At 49.4% G+C, this 21,722-nt stretch overlaps 1 protein-coding gene across 1 annotated transcript in view; it reads right to left on the bottom strand.

Annotated features, from left to right (window-relative positions):
* The window catches only part of GLS (glutaminase), an 811,930-nt gene that overhangs the window by 144,672 nt on the left and 645,536 nt on the right, over positions 1 to 21,722 (bottom strand). The gene's annotated exons all lie outside the window — the stretch shown is intronic.

The raw sequence follows: 21,722 nt of genomic DNA, 5'->3' as shown, positions 1-21,722 counted from the left end.
TAGGCTACAGCGTATGTCCATAGATAAATGCTATCCTGCTTTGCCTACGGAGTCGGATAAGAAGGAAGAATCAGTTGAGGATCCTTTAATGTCTTATCTTATGAAGTCGCCACCTCCGTATGTACAGGGTACCGCTGCTCCAGTGGTTCCCCCTGTGCCTGTTCCTCCACCTATTCCTCAGCCTGTTCCTCAACCTGCACCTGTTCTTCCGACTGTTCCTGCTCCTTTGCCTACTGCTATTCCCACTGCTCCTCCACTTCCGCATACTCCTGCACCCGCTACTGTTCCTGCTCTACTAACTCCTGTTGTTGCTTCTGTTTCTACCCCTTCTCTTGTTAGTCCCTTGTGCTATACTTCTTCATCTACTCGTAGTCGTACTTCTCCCGTTGCGGCTAACTTCTTTCATTCTCTTGGACCTGTTCTTGGGTCCGCTGGTTCAGATGGTCCTCAGAGACGTAGTCAGCTTCCCGGTAACAGGGAACGCGCTTCGCTATATAATATGGCGATGGGTTGGATGACGCATCCTCTTAGAAATCCTCCACGTGCTGTACTTGATACGTTCTGCCAATTCAATGTACCGACACAAAGATTTGTTTTCGAAGAAATGTGCAAAGTTTTGCGCGATCAGATATCGGCTGATGCCCCTGACGAGGTGTTGACCGCTTTGTCTGACCTACAGCTTCAGTTCTCGAACGGACTGATAGTGGATACCAACGTTCGACGTGCTGTTGAGCGGTTGTTATCTTTCCGTCCCACTCCTAAACCTCAAGCCTTGTTTGTTGAGGACGTTGAGAGGCAGTTAGATGCGTCTGGTCAGTTTCCCATGCGTGAAGTTCCACCAGTGTGGATGCCAGGCGACGCTAATGCTGTTCCTATTATTCTGCCACATTTCCAGAGAGTATGGATACATCTCCCATGGAAACGATCGGAAGTTCTACAGGTGAAGCAATCTTTGCCTGACCCTCGCAAAAATCCTGCAGGGTATTATAAGGAATTGTCACAGCTCGTAGACGCTACGATAATGAATCTTGCCGATATTGATATGCTGTTTGGCAATGTAGTACCGCAACCGGTATGGGCTAAGATTCGTCAGGAAAACCATCCCAACGAATTAGGCGGTGATTGGGCTGCCCTTATAGCGGCGGATGGGTTACAAACTGGTGGTGCTAAACCCGAACAGTTGATTGCTGCTCTCCCTCAGAGAATAATTACACTAATGAAAACTCTTATGCCAGCTATGAGGGTGAATTGGGACAAATTGTCAGCTTGTAAGCAGAAGAAGGATGAGAGTGTCTCCGATTTCTTTACGAGATTTGAGGAGGCATTCATCGATCATAGTGGGCAGGATATGGGCACTGAGGGTGGTCAACGGTTGTTCGTGGACAAATTTGTCTCTAACTTATTGACAGACTTGAGCAATAAGTTGAAAAATTCTGAAAGTGCGTGGGCCGTTTCTACTTCGGCTCAAAAATTGGCTACAGCACAGTATTATGAGAACAGAGAGAAAGAGGAGAACGACCGCGCTGATAAAAAGACGAAAGAACTTAAAACTAAAGTGTTGTTACAGCAAGCGTATCCTCCGCGTTCGAATCAGAATGCTTCACAGCAAAATAGATCGCAGTCGCAATCTGGCCGATCACAACCTCGAAACGACTCCTCTTCTCAAAGATCTTCGTTAGGGTACAATCAGTGCGCCTATTGTAGACAGGAGGGTCATATAAAATTCAATTGTCCTGTTCTGAACGATCGTAATAGTGGTAACTCATCTAGAGGAGGTCGTGGTGGTTCTCAGCAGACATCACGTGGTAGAGGTCGTGGTGCTCAAAACGACCGATCAGATAACTCATCAAATTCTAATAACTGTTTCGATCAACGTGGATCATCGCAAGGACGATCTGCGCAGTACAATGTAGACGATTATTACGTCGATCAGGGAACTGACGACAGTAATTACTAGGACAGCCATAGACAAGGAGAGGGAGTGGTATCAGTTCCGGTTGATCAGAGAGGGCCTTACGTCGCAGTTGCTACATCGGGCGTCGTTGAGCCTTTTCTGTTGGACACTGGTGCAGCGAAAAGTTCCATTATGCATTCGAAACTCTCTGGCGCACCTTTGTCTGGCTTAACAAATGTTTCCGTTGGATTCTCTGGCGCCCCCGTTAGCAATCCAGTTTCACGCCCGTTGCCTCTCACAATTGGGCCACGTGAGCTTGAAGCTCCGTTGATTTTGACTACTGGTTGTGGTGAAAATCTCTTGGGCCTGGATTTGCTAAAACGTTTGTATGCAACTCTGTATTGTTCTCCTATCGGGTGTAAAGCTTACGTTAGGAGAGAGGGTTGTCTCTCCTATGTACTTGTCTCTCAATAAGCTTCCACCGGAATTGAGTTCTCTTCCTGCATCTCTATGGGCAACAGGTCCCAATGATGTGGGCATGCTTGACATCTCCCCTTATGTTGTTCAGTTGAAATCTAATGTGCGATTGCCACGTATTCCCCAGTATCGTATCTCTCTTGATGGTGAACGAGCACTATTAGCGATCATCTATGATTTGATCGACAAAGATGTTATTGAGGAAACTCGGGGAAACGTGTGCAACAGCCCTGTACTGCCTATTCTAAAACGTACTGATCCTTCGAAACCACCTGTTTATCGTTTTGTTATCGATTTACGGGAGGTAAATAAAATCGTGATTCCTCAGTTCCCCGTTGTGCCTGACATCACGGCGCTACTGACTCTGATTCCAGCTTCTGCATCTTGGTTTTCGGTGATCGATCTGAAGAATGCGTTCTTCAGCATACCGATTGCTGAAGAGAGCAGAGACCTTTTCGGTTTCTCTCTTGGTGGACGCAGCTTCCGGTTTAAACGCGCTCCTCAAGGCTACTGTGAAAGTCCATCGATTTACAGTCAAGCCTTGAAGGGTCAACTGGATGCGTTTACGTTGCCGGCTGGTGCGGCCTTAATCCAATATGTCGATGACTTATTGGTAGCTGCAGATACTCAGGACGTTTGCAAAATTGCTACGGTGTCGTTGCTGCAACATCTCTGAGACTTACATCACAAGGTGTCACCTTCTAAACTCCAATATTGTTGTCAAGAAGTAACCTATCTAGGTCACTTATTGTCAAAGGAGGGAAGGCGGTTGACCCCAGAGAGAATTGCAGCAATTGCGCGAATGACTGTGCCAGCAACCCAAAGAGATGTACGTGCCTTTTTAGGTATCACGTCGTATTGCAGGCAATGGATTCCAAATTTTTCATTGCTAGCGAAACCATTGGTGGCTGTTACGTGCAAGGATGTTTCAACTCCTTTACCATGGACGGAGGAATGTCAGAAGAGTTTTTCTGAATTACGTGATTCATTGTGTTCGGCTCCTGTGTTAGGTACTCCTGACTACAGTAAACCGTTCACATTATATGTTCACGAGAGGGAAGGTTGTGCTTTGAGTGTTTTAACGCAACCTTTTGGTGGTAAGCAACGTCCATGTGCATATTTTTCCTCGACCTTGGACCCGGTAGCTAGAGCATTGCCGAGTTGTTTGAGAGCAACAGCGGCAGCGGCGGTGTCCATCCGACAATCAGCAGGATTGGTCATGGATAATATGCTTACGGTGATGGTTCCGCACGCAGTCGATACTCTTTTGAATCGTACGAAAACTCAGCACTTGACGAGTGCGAGGTTGTCTGGGTACGAGTTGACGCTGCTGGCAAGTCATATTCAGATAAAACGTTGCAATGTTCTGAACCCGGCAACTTTGTTACCAATTAGCACTGAGTCAGATGAAATAGCAGAACATGACTGCTATTTGAGGACCGAAGAGGAAACAAAAGGTCGAGTGGACCTTAAAAACACCCCTTTAGAAGATCCAGATGGAACGTTGTATGTGGATGGTTCGTGTTTTAAATTGCCGAATGGCGATGTCACCACTGCGTATGCCGTTGTGACGTTGAATACTGTTGTTGAAGCTGCAAGATTGAATCAGAATTCTGCCCAGGCTGCGGAACTGATTGCTCTTACTAGAGCGTGTGTGTTAGCAAAAGGGAAACGTGTGAATGTGTTTACCGACAGCCAATATGCGTTTGGCGTCGCCCATAGTTTTGGACGATTGTGGAGAGAGAGAGGTTTTATGACGTCGCATGGTACGAAGATTCAGCATGGCCAGCTTGTGAATGATCTTTTGGATGCACTTACGTTGCCTAAGCAGGTAGCGATTGTTAAATGTAGTGCGCATCGTAAGGTGACGGATGATGTTGGACGTGGTAATGCGTTTGCAGATGAGACTGCTAAGGAGACTGCCCGGAACCTTAGCACTCAAATGTATGTGGCGAGTTCGGTTAGGTGGCCTGCAGAGACTAGTATGTGTGAGGACACTATCGAGAGTGTGAAGGCGATACAAAATGAGGCCACCGAGACTGAAAAGACGAAGTGGAAAGAAAGTGCGGGAAAGTTGGATGCGAATGGTTGTTGGGTAGACTTGTCGGAACATAAGAGATGGATGTTGCCAGATGCGTATGTGCTGGCTATTGTGACAATGGCACATGGGTTAGCACATATTAGCGTGAAAGGTATTTGTAAGTTGCTGTCTCCTGTGTGGAAGAATGATGGTATCACGAAATGTGCTGAGCGTTTGGTTAAGAATTGTATGGTATGTATGTTGTACAATCCTGGTAAGGGAACCCCAACCCCTCCTGGTAGTTTTGCTCCCCCTTCGTGTCCCTTTGAGGTGATTCAATTAGACTTCATCCATATGGAGCGATGCAATAACCTGAAATACGTTTTAGTTGTGGTTTGCGCGTTCTCCCGATGGATCGAGGCCTATCCTCTCAAGGACAACACTGCTTTGTCAACGGCAAAAATCCTACTGAAGGAATACTTTCCTCGGTACGGAATGCCTCGGGTTGTATGGTCTGATAACGGAAGTGAGTTTGTGGGGAGTGTGATGAAGAGTGTGTGCAAAGGCCTTGGAATTAATCAAAAATTCCACAGTGCCAATCATCCCCAGTCAGCTGGTTTGGTTGAAGGGTATAACGGCACCCTTAAACTAAAGCTAGCGAAGATTCAGGCTACGACTGGTCTTTCGTGGCCTGACGCTTTACCCTTAGCTTTACTGTCCACAAGGGCAACCGTACACTCCTGAGTAGGGCTTAGTCCCTATGAAATAGTGTTCGGTCGCCCTGCGAATGTGTGGGGGGTCCCTAGACCGGGTGTGTTCCGCGATCTTGAGTACCCAATGTTGATTGACTATCTTCATGATCTGACTGCTAAACTGAGGTTAATTCACCAACAGGTTTACGAAGCATTGCCGACGCAGACGGAGGGTCCAGGCCACCAGCTCCAGCCCGGAGACTGGGTGGTCACCAGAAATTTTGCTCGTACGAAGAACTTGGAGCCCAGGTTCACCGGACCCTACCAGGTCCTCCTTGCCACGAGAACTGCCGTTCGTCTAGAGGGCCGGAAAAATTGGGTGCATGCCACCCATACGAAGAAAGTTCCTATTCCGTTATCGGCAGACTCGTGGGTGAGGAGGGGCATTGCTTCAGCTGAATCCGAAGGATTGCCGGCGTTTGTACCTTTCAGCGACGCACAACCTGTCGGAGAATCCCCAGTGCAGCAGAAAGACACTGTTGAATATTTGTCATCAAAAGACTCAAGACCAGAACATTCGACTGATCAACAGAACTCTGTTTCTTCAACGGATCCTTTGTTTGACGAACAGACACGTCCTGGGAAAACTCGATACTTTTTGCGATCCAGCACTAAGGACAAATAAAATTCTGTTCTGCCCCTTGGCAATTGCATTATCCCGTTTTCCACGATCAGTCTGAACACCCGTATCATTGTAATTATTCTTGAATATATTGAAGGTTCGTTTTCTATGTATTTTTGCTTCCACAGCTGAGAGACATTTGCATATATATTGTAAATAAAGGCCGTAGGGCCGCGCGTGTACTTCCTTCTGGTTAGTAGGTCTTGACGCTAGGTTAAAGACCGTCGGTTCCTGGGAACTCCTAGGGATTGACTACTGCTACACAGAACGAAGTGCGTCAAGAAACGTTGCGGACGGTCATAGGGGATGGCGTTTTCAAAGCTGATGGACTTGGAAAAAGCACAGGCACAAAGATTCGAGCTACAACAACTTAGCCGTACAAAATGTTTTATGTTTCAGATATCTATATTGCTTTTGACTGTTTCTGCATTACTGGCGGGTGGGGTGTACTATATGATGTCGTACTTCTTACCTTCTGCCATACCTACTCCTACTTCTGACCCTAAACTTACCTCCACTGCATCTCCTCATTCTTTTCATATCTTACCCGAACACGAGCAGGCTAGACGTGTAGAATTCCGCAATAATTCCTTTATCCAGCTCCTTCACCAGCACCAGTTAGTGGTTAATACTACTAATTGTTGGGTGTGTGGGTTGATGCCACATACCACAGATAGGGGAATTCCATATCTGGTTTTACCGTATAGTTCCCAGGGTTCCGCTCGAGCATTTCAAACAATGTTCCGAAGCGCACTAGATTCCTACCCCAGTCGAGAGCCACGTTCTCCCTACTCTGGCCCTGGCTCGTATCACAAGCCTTTGTCTATAGCGATAGAAGACTTAGATAGAGATATCTATGAGCCGTCGCTCATTCCGGAGGAAGAGGTACAAGCCTATAGGGTCCTGAGTAAGGTTGAATATAGTGCGCTCACGAGTGATAAACAGCTTAAAAGCTCACCTCCGATATGGGTCGTACCCCACATTGGTAATTTTTGTTTAATGGGTCGTGGCCGAAGATCGAAAGCTCGACTCGGAGCGAGTGCCTGCACTGAGAATTACATTCTGCCGATGATCTCATCCCCTGTGTTTCTGGCTGCCAAGGGTACATACTTTGTCTGCCATGATCGTGCGTATGCATGGAGGCCCTCCGATTTTGCGGGCTCATGTTTTATCGCAAATCTGTTGCCTCCGACGTTCACTGTAGATGCAGACTATCACAAGACTAGAGTTGTGAGAGGCGTAATTAGCGAAGAGGATACTGCCGGTCAAGAGGCAGGAGACTTTTTCAAGGGTTTCCTCCCGTTTTGGGGGCCTATGGTTAATAGTAGGAACCTGAGACAATTGACTCGAGTGGTAGAATCGACAGCTAATATTACTGCCAGTGCCCTTGGTAATATCACCACAGAACTTCAGGCGGATAGACTTATGACGTTACAAAACCGTATGGTTTTAGACGTGATCTTAGCAGATCGAGGTGGGGTATGTAAGGTGATCCATTCGAGCTGCTGTATTTTTATTCCAGATAACGCTCCGACTGTCTATCAAGCCATCTCAAAGTTGCATAAGATCTCTGAGTCCATACACGTGGATGTAGGGGATTGGACGCTACTTGGGTGGTTTTGGGGCCTGATGTCGACTTGGGGTTGGAAGATTCTGATGATTATCGGAGTTGTTGTGGCATTCCTGTTCACGTGTTGCCTTTGTGTGCAGTGTGGTCCTGCCTTATGTGGCCTCTGTGCTACAACGTGTATAAGACAGCCGCCTGTTACCAAAGAAGCTCGATTGGACAGAGCTATGTTACAGCAACATCTAGATGGTCTGATGAATATCGAGTATGATTCTGACTAGTGCTTGCCTACATGAGGGCAAAAGGAGCGTCTGAGGTTCCGTGACAATTGTAAGTGGTGTTTTCGACTCGCACGAATATGGTCGAGTCCGGTATCTATGAACCGCAAATGACGAGTTTAGTGGGTGTATGCAGTTTCGCTGTGTTAACCTAAACCGTTCGTTTGTTACGTGGGTTTCTTTATCTGTACCCACGGGTTCCATCTTAGATATGGCATCCATCTTGTCTCTTGCCCTCAAGTAGCCAGCGAACGGACGTTGTCCGCTTCGCGACCCTGGGACTCCCAAGATATCTACGGAAGACACATGTCCTTTGAAAATGTCTTTATGACGAGGGGGATGATACTGTAAGGCAGATGGCCCCGCTCGAGGCTCATCTTGCCGTGCCGGTTTATTGCCTCAGTCGTGCATCTCATTAGGCACGTCCCCTTGATGCCTGTAGCTCGTGTTTCCCGACACCTCCTCTTTTACACCCTTTCCAATCCCCCACTGTCTCCATCTTCCTCTGCACCTGTCCTTGTTCCTTCTTCGATCTGTTTTACTGCTGAATGGAATGTACTAATGGTGGGAAGATGGGTTTTTACAGTTGGGAATCGCCAAATGTTTCCGCACTTATGTTCCGGACCTTGAATGTATCAAAGTGACCAAAGCGACCCCTCTCGGGGATAATTATGGGAACCAAGCCATAAACCTTTGTGTACCATGAAAACCTATGGAAGAAACTTGTATAAAAGGAGCGAGCCACTTGCAGTAATTTGAAGCAGTCTCCACAAGTAGCACGCGTTGTACTTGCCGTGACTTCTGTGTTCCCTGCAGTAAATAAAGCTTGAATCTTTGACGCCGAAGGAAGTGTCCCGTGTCTCTGTCACTTGTACGCCGGAGCAGGTTACCCACGAAGGTTTCAGGTGTTGTCCCCTGACACCGCTGGGTCTTAAATAACCCAGTCCTTCAGCATCCCTGGCTAAAATCGGCGCCAATAAAGCTTTGTCAGTAAACAGGGCAGAAACCAATTTAAGTTCTGTAGGAACAAGAGCCATACACCCCGCTCACCTCCCTGAAGTAACTTTCTTGGATGCAGACAGCAATCTGGAAGGCGCTGTAGATCCAACACTTCCGGTAAATATGCGAAGTGTATCCATGAGGACATGTTAGACATTGAGAGGAAGAGCTAGGGGTCATCAGCAGTGGGGATATGGGAGTAGCTATGAGCTCTGATGACACTTCCGGTAAATTTGCGAAGTGTATCCATGAGGACATGTTAGACATTGAGAGGAAGAGCTAGGGGTCATCAGCAGTGGGGATATGGGAGTAGCTATGAGCTCTGATGACACCAGCGATTGGTTTCATTGAGGGACTCCACAGATCAAGTCCTTGGGCTCTGAAGTGTGGGGTAGGAGTTTGTTGGTGTCCTCCCTGTGAGGGAGGAGCATTTTAATTTGAGGGCTGGACCTTGGACACCTTTTGCATGTAATCTTTTGATGAGGCTGGAGTGAGACACTGTGTCGACAGCAGCAGAGAGGTCCAGTAGTAAGTATGAGGGTGGTAGTTTCTCCTCAATCCAGTAAAGTGGTAGGTGAGTTGTTGGTTGATTGCTTTTGCTATCACTTTGGCTGGATATGGCAGTAGGGAGATGGGGCAGAAGTTGCACATCTCATTGGGGTCTGTCGAAGGTTTCTTGTGGAGGGCTGTGACCAGTCTTTGGGAAAGGTAGTGGAATCGATTTAGGAGTTGATAATGTGCATGAGGAATGTGCTACTTAAAGGTTCTCCTAAGCTGATGAAATGATGTGTACTGGGGTCTATGGGAACCCCAGAGTAGACATGCTTGCATGTATGAAGTGGTGTCTTCCTCAGTGAGTGTTCCCCAGTTTGTTAGGTGTCTGTCCCTGTGGGGGGTGAGCAATTTGCTGATGATGTCTCGGAGTTCGCTTGTTTAATGAAGTTATTGTAGATATTTTCAATTTTGCTGTGGAAGAAGTTGAAAAGGTTATCACAGAGTTTCTGGGAGGGGGTGATGAAGTTTGAAGGCTTCTGGGGTAGTGAACTCTTTGATAGCAAAAATCTCTTTACCCTTGTTGGAGCTAGCTTTGATCCGATCTGTGCGGTATCTTCTCTTGGTATCTCTCAGAAGGTGGTGGTAGTGTAGGTTCATCTGGTGTTGTGGTTGGTTCTCTATTTACTTTCCACCTATTTTTTTGTATCTTTTGGAGTCCATTTACTTGGAGGCGTGTTAGTTGGTGCTGTGAATTTTATGAGTTTTGATGGGTGAAAGAGCATCTGTCAGTTTGAAAACCACTGCTTGAAGTTGGCAATGCCCTTGACTAGGTTGTAGGTGGTGTTGGGTTGGACTATTTTGAGGATGCTGCGTATGTCAGTTTCCGTTATTCTGTTCCTGTTCCCTTTCCAGCTGTGTAGTTTGATGCTGATAGAAGCTTTGGCTTGTTTTGTGGAAATTTTGAAGTGGATGTTGGAGGGGTCTGTTCATGTGAGTAGTGAGGTGGAGTGGTAGCTGATTCTGTTGCAGGAAGTGAAGAATGCGTCTTCTAGGAAAGGGCACCTTTTTGACATGGTAACTCCTACTTTCTGCTGACGTCACGTCCGTGGATAACATCAGGGCGGAGCAGAGCAGCGCCAGCCATGGCGCGCAGTGGTGCAGAAAGTTTTCCTGATCCAGTCTGACGCCTGGGGATATTCTAAGTTAAGGAATCTGCGGCGAGATGCCTCTATCAGATGCCCTATACCTCTGGGTCAAGTTTGCGGTATATAAAACTTAGACTACCTTACTAAAGACTAAACGTTTTTTGAACCAGAGCTAATTTCAGTTTTTAAACACATAATTCCCTAGGACGCCTGTAATTGACACTCTGCCAAAGATGCACCAAAATGCAGATCTCCCCAAGGAAGCCTAATCTTATCAGGGTGTGGATCTATTCTTGCAGTTTTTAAAAAACTGCTCATAGTACACAGTCACACTAATCAGTGAACAAAAATCATAATAGTCGAAAACACTGTGGTGCTCAGCCCGGTAAATACAATAGTACACCATCAGGATGACCAGTTACCGGGTTACTCCTCTAGGCCCCCACTCTCCTCCCTGTACTTTCGCCACGGTCCCCAGATCTTTTTCCATTTTTTTCGTGCAACCCCTGTTCTTATAGATGGTTTCCTCAGTACGCTGGCACCAGTCTAGATCCCTCCTCCAGTGTTCCCATGACGGGGGTGTCTGAGACCCCCTCCCCCTTGCGATGTTTCTCTTTGCCACCGCCGCTGCAAGCCATAGCTCCATGTGCCTTGACCAGTCTAGTCACCCCTTATCATCAATAGCAACCATCGCGGCTCCCTTGGGACCGGTGTGCCCACTACCTGTGACATTGTGGCTGCCACCTTCGTCCACAAGGGGACTATGATGGAGCACTCTCACAGTATAGGGTAAAAGGTACCTTCCCCTGGCAGCCCCGCACGGAGAGAGCTGAGAGGCTCCTGCCCCACTTGTACAGATGTGTGAGAGGGTAGTATGTGCGATGCAGTATTTTCAGTTGATCAGCCGAAACCTGGGGCGGATTGCTATCTCCCGCGGGCTTTGTAAATCGTTTTGCCAGTCGCCATTGATCTATGTCATCTATGTCTTGAGTCCACGTCTCTCTAAGTTTTCCCAGTGGGTCGGGCATTTTGTTGATAAGTTTCTGGTAAATGGTGGACCTGGGCTTCTCCAAAATGGGATCCAACAACAGCCTGTCCTCCATAGGGGAGAACTCCAGGACGGACGCGTCTTTGCTCATATGGGAGCGAATGGCGTGTATGAGGCGTAGGTAATGGTAGTGCTGTTACTCGTGAAGGATATATTCCTTCTTTAGGTAGGCAAAAGAACAGGGAGCCAAACCCTTCCACACTTCCCCCAGATAGTCTATTCCAATTAGTTTCCACCCCCCAAAGCCCATCAACCGTGTCACTTCCTGCAACTGGTAACCCAGCCACAGGGGGGTGCGACCAGTTAATTCGTCCGTCTAACCCAGGAATCTGTTTGCTTCCTTCCAACACTGGATCACTGCCCTAGTATGCGCGGGCCAGTCTTTCCCCACTCTTCGAGCCTAGAGCAGGTGCTCACAACGTCCCTTGGGCATAGCCAGTCTATCCACTCTATATGCCGGTTCTGGGTTTTCCTGTAGACCCAATCTTTCACAACCTACAGCTGTGAGGCCCAGTAGTACAGGCGTACATCCGGGATTGCCACCCCCCATCGTACACCCCCTTGGTCAGCTTGTTAAGTGCTATTCGGGGAGTCCCACAATTCCAGAGCAGCGCCCGCACTGCCGGAGAAATCTCCATGAACACTCCCTGGGGGACTGGGTACGGTGTGTTTTGTAGTATATACAGCAATCTCGGCAAGGCGAGCATCTTAAAGAGTGCTGCCCGAACCATGAGGGAAAGCGGGAGGGATCTCCAATGGCTGACATTGGCACCCAGGCGCGCCAGCTGGGGTTCAAGGTTTTTATTGAAGAAATCCCTCACATCCCTAGTGATGTGATCCCTAAATAATTAAAGCCATCCGTTACAATGGTGGCTGGGCAGCGAGAGGGGACTCGCGGGGGTGAGCCCGATAGGGGGAAAGATCATGGACTACCCAAAGTTAATAGAGTATCCGGAGCAGTTGCCGAACAGTTGGAAGAGGTGGAGCGCCTGCGCCATCGAAAGATAGCGCCGTGACATATATAGAAGGATGTCATTGGCGTATAACGATATACGCTCCTCCCAGTCGTCTGTCAGGGCCAGGCCCCAGAAAGACCTGTCCCTCCTGATCCAGTGTGCCAACGCCTCCAATGCCAGGGCAAACAGGAGGGGAGACAGGGAGCAGCCCTGACTGGTGGTCCTCTTGAGGGGGAAAGGTCTGGACACCGTCCCGTTCACTCTAACCCTAGCCATCGGCTGCTCGTATAAAAGACGAACCCATGCACAAAAGGTGGGGCCAAAGCCGAATTTCTGAAGCACCATGTAGAGGTAGGGCCATTCGATGCATTCAACGCATCCAGAGGCATCACTGGCGTCTTGGTGTCACCGTCATCCTCCGTCATATATAGCACGCCGTAGAGGCGTCGTAGATTATGGCGGGTGCTTCGATGGGGCATGAACCCTGACTGGATCACATGTACCAAGTCAGGCAGAACAGACAGCATTCTGTCCGACAGGGCCTTGGCCAGAACCTTGGCCTCCGCATTTATAAGAGAGATGGGGTGGTACAAGGAGCAAAGGCCCGCGGCTTCCCAGCCTTGTGTATAACCACTATAGTGGCTTCCCGTTGATCTGGTGGGAGCGTGCCCCTCTCTCTGGCATTCCGCGAACATCCGGACAAGGGGTTGGGTGATGACATTCGCCTGTCTCTTATAGATTTCTAGCGGAAGCCCGTAGGGCCCAGGCGCCTTTCCCGACTGTAGGGAGTTACGGGTGTTACCAATTCCCTCTGCTGTGAGGTTCGCGTCGAAGCGATTGTCGCTCTGTTCCCTGGACAGCTGCGGCAGCTGGACGTCCCTCAGGAATTCAGCGCAGTCCCCCTTAGTTCGAGTGCACACCGGTGAGTACACCCTTTCAAAATAGGACACAAACACTTCTGCTATGTCCATGCTGTTGGACACTACAGATCCCGATTCATCTATTACCTGTGCTACCCAGGAGCGCTCCTTGTCTCGCCGCTCCAACCAGGCCAGTAGCTTTAGGGATTTGTCGCCCACATCGTACAGCCGACGTTGCATGGCCAGTGGGTACGCCCGGGCCTCTTCTTCTGCAAGGGAGCGGAGCTCCCGTTGTTTGAGTAGAAACCTATGCCGGAGTTCTTCCGAGGGGGCAGTGCCTGCCTCCCCCTCCAATTGCTCAATGTCTTGTTCGATTTGGCTAATCCGCAGGCGTTCTTCTTTCCTTCGGGCCCCAATAAGTGCCTGTGCCTGCCCCCTTAGCACAGTTTTGTAGGCTTCCCACAGTACTACATGGGACTCCACCGAACCCTGTTTTTCTTCTAAATAGAGCCTCGAACCCTCCAGGAGCCTGGCGCTAATTGACTGATCGCGGAGATGCCACGAGTCGATCCTTGGGAAGGAGTCCCTGTTAAAGAACTCGGCCCTGAATCGTGACCCTGACCGGTCCGTGTTCCGAAATGCTGCGGGCCAAGATGCGGGGTTCGTTAACCTCTTCGCCGCTAATGACAAGGGTAACTCGTCATGGAGTTTCCATTGATTTCAATGGAAATTACATTGAAGCACCAGAAGGACCATAGCATCCAAGTGGTTAAAGGCTCCAAGCTGATCGGAGCGGTCGAATAAATAATCGAGCTGAGATGATGACGTATGCTGGAAGGAGTAGAAGGTGTACTGTCTCCTGGTCGGGTTATGTGCGCGCCATAGGTAACCAAGTTCTATCGCCGTGGCAAAATTCTTTCAGGCCTCTTTCACCCCTGTAACCAGTCCCAACCCCCGACCGGTCCAGGGCAGCCGTCAATACCGCATTCATGTTCCCCCCCAACAGGAGAAGCCCCTGCGGAAGATCCGCCAAGAAGGAGCCCAACCGTGAGAGCATAGAGGAGTGCAGGCCTGGCGGAATATAGCAGGAGTAGAAGACTACTGTGTGGCCCTCCCACTTTACCGCAGCCGCGGCAAAGCAGCCCGCATCATCGGACCAAGAGCCCAGTGGAACTGCTGGCATGGGGTTATGGACTAGGATGCCCACCCCCTGGACCCTGACGTGAATCCCAAGTGGACGACCAATTTAAAACCAAAACGGTCAAGGGCTTTGCATTTGTTGCCAGCCAAGTGCGTCTCTTGCACTAGGACCACATCCGGAGCATGTCGCTTAAGGTGCTGTAGGACGAGGGTCCTCTTAATTTTGTTGCCCAGCCCGTTCACATTCCACGTCCATGTGGTGCACTTAGTTTGGGAGCCCATGGCAGACCAGGGAGAGTTAATAGCTTTGGACATTCAATGGGACCTCTTGTGTCATCGGAAAAAGAACCACGCGGTGCATGACTATATTGGACTTGAGCATAACATACCAACCCCCAGAACAACCCTCCCCACCCCCTGCCAACAACACTCCCAGCCCTGCCTCTCTGCCAGATGTGTCCCCAACCTCCAACCTTGTAAACATGCAGAGTGCCTGTCTTCCGGTAACTGTCCCACACAACAGGCAAGAGGAAACGTGAACTCGCATTCAGCCAGAAGAAATATGCAAGACTAATGGATGTCCCATCCCTATGAACAGTGTGACGTTAGGGCAGTTCAGTAAGTCCGTGGAGTAGAAAGTCCCCAACGAAGGACAGCCCCTGCAAAGGGCATACTCCTCACATGGATTCCAGGCCCCCAAGGAAGGACTTTGGGGGTCCAGCAGATCCCACCCAAAGGGACATCACTTGTGACCCGCCGCCTCCTCCCACCTATACCAACCCATACAGTTAAAACACTTAGCTTGAGGGAGGAAAGTCAGTGAGTCACAGCGGTGTCGCACCAGCAGATTGTTGCGGGCCTCTCCTCTCAGGGCCCTGAGCGCCTTCCCGGGGTTCCGCAGCGCCCTCCGGTACCTGCTCCCTCGCTCGCTGATTCAACCTCGGCGGAGGTCCTTTCTTTCTGACAGTTCGCCAAGCAGGCACTCGCCTGCTCCGGTGAGTCGAAAAAATAGGCCTTGGAACCATCCATCCATGAGCTTCAGACGCACCGGGAAGAGCATCATATATTTCAAACCCTGCTCCCTGAGGGCTCTCTTCACCCCCTCGAAGGATCGACGCTGGCACTGGACATGCAGGGTAAAGTCCGGGAAGAATCTGATTGTGGCATTCTCCAACCTAAGGTCCCCTACCGATCTCGCCACCTGCAGAATGGCATCTCGGTCCAGAAAATTCAGGATACGGGCGATGATGGTGTGTGGTGGGACCCCTGCTTGCTCAACTGAGAAAAAGTTTGACAAGCGTTTAGGTTTCAGCTGGTTCAAGATCAGATCTTCTATGAACCAGTCAACGGCAGGCCTCTCCAAGCCCTCCGGCACCCCAACCACGCGGATGTTGTTTCGCCGGGCCCACCCTTCTTGATCCACGAGCCTGGCAAAGATGTCAGCCTGGATCCTGGTGAGCGCCGCCACCTTTTCCTCGAGCTTTTGGGTTTTTGACTGGAGGCTCCCAATTCCTGACTCCGCCATCGCCACCTTGTCGGCCATTTTCCTAAATTCCGCCCTGAGGAGGTTGACTTCCTCCGTGACCGAGTCCAGTTTAGACTCCAGCGTGCCCCTGAAGTGGTGAATTGCTGCCATTATGTCCCGCAGAGATGGGTCAGGGCCGGTGGCGTCAGGGCCCTCAGTTTGGCTCCCTCCTAGAGCCGCGTCGTCTTTCCCAACAGCCACCGTATACCGGTCTATCTGATTGGTCTGCCCCTGGCCCGGCGGTCTGTTGCGGCCCATGGCTCTGGCTGGCCCCGGGTCCAATGCGTCGACAGAGGGGCCCCCGTAAGCCTGTACTGTGGCAACAATGGAAGGCAAAACCAGGTCAACCACCACCACTCCTCCCGTCTGGTCTACACCACAGGACAGCATTGGCGCATCAGGCAGCCCCCTCCGGTTGGGACACCGTCCCTCAGCTGTGTAGGTGCCGCCCCGGGCCCCCAGGGAATTTAGTACAGGCGTGTGCGCACACGCCTGCACCTCCGGGCCTCGTGGGTCAGTCAAGTCAATGGCACAGTGTAGGGAGAGGCCCGGTCTGCACTGCTCCCCACTGCCCAGCAGCCGCATCCGTACAATGTTGGCAGCAGTCTCCGCGGGGCCAGGCACGATCTCTGACCAAGCCTCCGGCCGTGCTCACTTGGAGGGAAGGGGTGTGAGGAGACCCCTTGCTGCCAAGTGAGCACCAGGCCGCACCCTCACAGCACCTAGCCATCCACTCTTGTTGGTTGCAGGCCCCCCCGGCAGCCCCTTTCCCTCACCGGAGCTCAATCACCAGCAGTGAGAGCCACCAGAGGTCCGGTCACGGGATAGGCCTGATCCGGGCTGTCAATTGGGCAGGTTCCGCCTTCTCAGCCGGCCGCGCTGTCTTTGGCCTCCCGCAGCTCACGGCCCCCTCTGCTACCCACCTGCTCCAGTCCTCTGCTCTCAGCGGGGGGGATTCCGTCGGGCCACCTTCCGCAGCGCGCCGCCTCCCAGCCCCAGTCCGCCGACGGTCCAGGGAAAGCGGAACGACACCCAAAAAGACCTCCCACTCTGTGTGCCCGTCCTCGGTCTTCAATCACCTCGGCGGCCAAGCGCCATTTTATCGCTGGCAGTGAGGAATCAGGTCGCTCGCTATTTTCACCTCTGGAGATCCGGGACCACCGCTCTTGACGTCTCAAACGGGTCTCCTGACTCAGCGGTTGCAGTTTGCCAGGTAACCTTGTGTGTGTGTGCCCTCGGATAGTGATGGCTGGAGGGCCTGTGTGCTGACTGAGAGCGGAGCTCTAGCAACCTGTGGCTATCTTCTGAGGCTGCAAGCCACGTTCCTCGGTGTGGATCTATTCTTGAGCCTTTAGACCATTATGTTGACTTTTTTATCAAGTACTTTGTACCCAAAGCTCCATGCTATGTGAGAGATAGCATGGATATGATCAATTAGGTGGAACACCTTCCTTTTGACCCAAATACATGTAATTTCTGTACATTGGACGTTAAGTCCCTGTACACTAATATAGCACAACTGGAAGGCATCAATGTGATAAAAAAAAGTTCTCGACCAGAGGGCATGTCCCCATTCGGTCACAACATCCTTTATTCTGAATAGCTCAACACTATTTGCCGTGGACTCAAGTTCACACTTACACAAAGTAGATCAGAGATTCCTTTCTTGAACCTACTGATAAAAACCTATGATGGCGAGCTATATACATCGCTATATTGTAAGCCTACGGAAAGGAAAACTCTTTTGTCATATAATAACCACAATGCTAGGGCACTCAGGGACTCTCTTTCTTATTCTCAGTTCCTCTAGATTAGAAGGAATCATTTTATCTAAGAGGACTTCTTTCCGGAGGGGAACACACTCTCCACTAAACTGATGACCAGGGGATATCAAAGTAAACTTACAAAATGCTCAATGAAAAGAGCATAATATTGTCCCCATGATGTGCTGTTGACTCCCAAAACCAACATTGACCGACAAGTCTGTGTAACCACTTTCTATCCCATTTCTAACCAACTAGGAAAATGCATTCTTGTCAGAACTCCTTTGCGTCATGCAAATAGAATAGCAGTTTGTGAGTCCAGAGAAGCTGTGTTGCGTTTGCAAACTTATCCAAGGAGCAACAAATGGACTGTTCTAATAAGGAAGCGGAATTCCAACATGGCCGCCGCTTTGAAACAACTGTAGGCGTTCTAGTGTTCAAAGGATTTACAGGTGTTCAGAATTCAGGTGGTGCGCGCGGGCGAAGATTACTGCGCACTTCACTGAATTGAATTCCCTGACAGGCTGCGTTTTTCCTGAGTTCCCAAATTCTAGTTTAACAAAATACCTTTCCGCTGCGTATGAAAACAATACGTGAGCGGAGCCAAAACAATACCAGAGCCCGGTTCACGTTTGATGTGAACGCGTCCCAGTTTTCTTGAAAAAAGACTTTCCGCTGCGTATGAAGGCAATACGCGAGCGGAGCTAAGACAATACCAGAGCCCGGTTTACGTTTTGAAGTAAAACGTTCAGTTTCCTGAGAGAATTCCTTCACCCTGTAGGTAGCGCATGAAGGAATGCAAAAAGACCGCGGAGAGCAGAGTTAAAGAGAGCGAGTTCTTCAGTTGGGAGCAGTTCAAGAATTACTGAAGAGACTTCAATTGAGATAAGTGGATATTCAAAACGCTTGCCATTTATAGACTGTGAGAAAGAGAATATGATTTGCAGAATTTCAATGTAATGAAATACCAAGACTGTTTCAAGATATTCAACGGAGTTGTTTTCAGTCACCACTTCTAGTAAGCCGTCTGAAAACTGTGAAAACACATCATTAGTCAAGAGCTCTTGTAGGTAGTGTAGTTAGGTTGTTCAAAAGAAGAAAAAGTAATTGGGATTATCAACAGTGAAGAGAAAGATACAGTGTGTCCAGAATCTTAACTAGGTAAGATGTCATTCCGGTAGATGGTAATACACAGTGTAGAACGGTGAGGACATTTAGTAAAGAATATGCTTCTTTCAGGTATTCATCGTTAAGAAATAAGGGCACATAAACAGGCAAATTGAAGAGAAGCTCGACACTGGATATAACTAGGTAAAAAATTACAACAATACGAGTTAGTTAGAAGTTAGAGTAGTTAGGTCATGTGTAATGTATTCTCCCAAATCTTTTTGTGTGCATAACAGGTTCCTCTGAATAGAGTCTGCAGGCAGGCTTACAAGAGGAGCTGAGGAACAGGTCCAGTGCAGTCTCTTCTGTGCATTGTTCTTTATTATTTTATCCACTCCCCTTTCCCTTTGTGGGGTTTACTGGAGCCCAGTTTATTGAACAACTGACTCTGGGGAATCCTGCAGGGGGCGTTGGGAACTGTCGTCTTCTGTTCCTGTGCAAGGACCCGAATACAGGTACGCTCTGATAATTCTAAAACACAAGCTAGTCCTGAATGCTGTAGACTTGCGCCTCAGCCGTCGTTTGTTTGCATTTCGCAAAAAACAAAAGCATAAAAGACCATCTTGTCAAGGCTAGTTTACCTTCCAACAGAACTGGCTAAACTTGGACTGACCTCTAGGGCTTGACTCCACTGGTAAGACACTCTAAATGCAGCAATTAGTGTGTGTTAATTTACAATTGAAACATAGGAATTTGTTTATATGGGAATACTAGATTTGTGTTACACCAGTTTTCTAACTAATACAATGAATGTTATTTATGTAATCAAATCTACATTGGCCAGACAATGCAGGCAATCTGCATATGTATTTGTCAGCACAGAAGCCGACAACAATGCAAAATCGCTACTGCACCTCTAATGGACCACTTGGCTAATGGACAAACTGAGAAGGACCTTTATTGGCAAGTGATCACCGTCATCATGCCACCTGTTAGAGGTACCAACATCACTGTAATACTGAATAAAGAGGAACTGAAATGGACCCTGCTTGTTAACAGCCTACAAACTGGCCTCAAACGCTTGGACAATTGGTCCTCTCTCCTCTAAATGATTTTCTTAATTGCTTTTGTCATCACCATACTAGGTTGACTGCATACTCAATGGGGCAGAGTAGAGAATCGTATGGAGGGTGTGGTCTTCCATGCGCCGTTGCTCGACGATGTAGGCGGGGCCCATCCTGTCCCCATACCACCACTTATTTAGGACGAGCAAGTGCGAGGTCATATAATAAGACAAAAAGTCTGAGGTCGCTATTCCCCCACAATATGTAGACTGAAAACAAGTCTGTAGCGCCACCATTGCCGCCCCACCATCCCAGAGAAACTGACCCAGTGCAGCATTAACCTGACGGAACCACCTAGGGGGAATCTGGTACGGATGATTCTGCAGTTGGCACAGTAGGTGCGGTGGCGAAACCATCTTAAAAATGGCTGACCGGTCAAAGATAGACAAGGGCATAGGAGACCAGGTCTTGATGTCTTCACACACATGATACCAAACAGGCGCCAAGTTCCGATCCCAAGCCGTGGTGGGAAAATCCGAAAGGAATACTCCCAGATATTTCAATCCCCCATGAACCACCTACACAGACTATGCCCAGGATCTGCTTGTGCCCCCACCACCCAAGACCTACAGGGTAGACTTCCAAGGGTTCATGTGAAGGCCCGAGGTTTCCCCAAAGATCTGCATTATGTGCAGCAGCTGGGGTCCTGTTCTATCCATATTAGTGTGAAAAAACAGCACATCGTCAACGTAGAACGCTATACGATCAGACAAACCATGTGCCCATTCGAGACCGGTCACTTGTGCGTCAATCTGCACCCAGGCGGCTAGGGGCTCCATTGCTAGTACGAACAAGTAGGGGGATAACGGACACCCCTGCCTGGTACCCCGGCCAATAGAGAATGTATAGGAGATGGAGCCCGCCACCCACACCGACGCAGTTAAATCCGTATACAACAGGTTTACGTACGACAAGAAACTAGGTCCTATGTTCAACCTACGCAAAAGTGCAAATAGATATACCCAACTTAAAGAGTCGAATGCCCTGTCCATATCGGCTAGCGGGAGCGCAGCCCTTTCCCCCCAATCCCTGGGCAGTCGCAACTGCAACATGCGCCCACCGAATGTTGTGGCGGGTCGCCCGTTGGGGCATAAACCAAGCCTGATCTGGATGTACTAACGAGGCTATGTGGGGTCAGAGACGATTCGTCAACACCTTGACCAAAATCTTGGCCTCGACGTTCAGAAGGGGAATAGGGCGATATGAGACATGGTGCTCAGGAGGTCTGCCCGGCTTGTGGAATGCCATGTCTCCAGTCACTGGGCAGGCTACCCGGTTCCCTGGCCTCCTCCACCACCTTGCGATAGTGGGGACCCAGCTGTAGGAAGAATTTTTTTAAAGAATTTTCTTGGGAAACCATTCGGGCCAGGGGCCTTGCCAGGATTCAGATCTCCTCGGGCCGCTCCCCCTCCCTTAAATATTAATTTACATTTTATGTTGTTTTGGTTAGATTTCCTGGTGGTGAGCCTTTTCATTTTTCACCCTCCTCCTTGCTAATTCATCACTACTCAGCCTATTGCTGCCCCTCTCCAGCACAGCAGCAGCTCCTCCGTTACGGCGGAGTAGTTTTGCGCCCCCCCCCCCCTGCCTGCATCTAAAGAACGTGAAAAATAAAATGATAACAAAACAGTTTTAAAACCTGCTTTATTATTGTTTTGTATTACTTGTGCCAAGGCTTGGGTAATGACAGGCTGGAGGGGGAGGATGAGCACTACTATTCACTGCGCAAGTGGGTTTGGCTGTCCGTCTCAGACTGGCCAAACCCACATGAGCAGTGAACCTCTTTCGAATCCCAGCTGCATTGTTGGGTTTGGAGAGAGCAAGCACAGGCAGGCTCCCAGTCAATTCTGGAGCGCAAATCATCAGCGCTCAGGCACTTCCCGAAGCTGCCCTCATGCATGAGAGCAATTTCAGGATTGGCCGCAGGGCAGGCTGGGAGCCTGTGCCTTC

Source organism: Lissotriton vulgaris, chromosome 2_1 (genome assembly GCF_964263255.1).
Source record: "Lissotriton vulgaris chromosome 2_1, aLisVul1.2, whole genome shotgun sequence".
In the NCBI taxonomy this organism is placed as follows: Eukaryota; Metazoa; Chordata; class Amphibia; order Caudata; family Salamandridae; genus Lissotriton; species Lissotriton vulgaris.
This window is presented reverse-complemented; position numbering and strand designations above follow the sequence as displayed.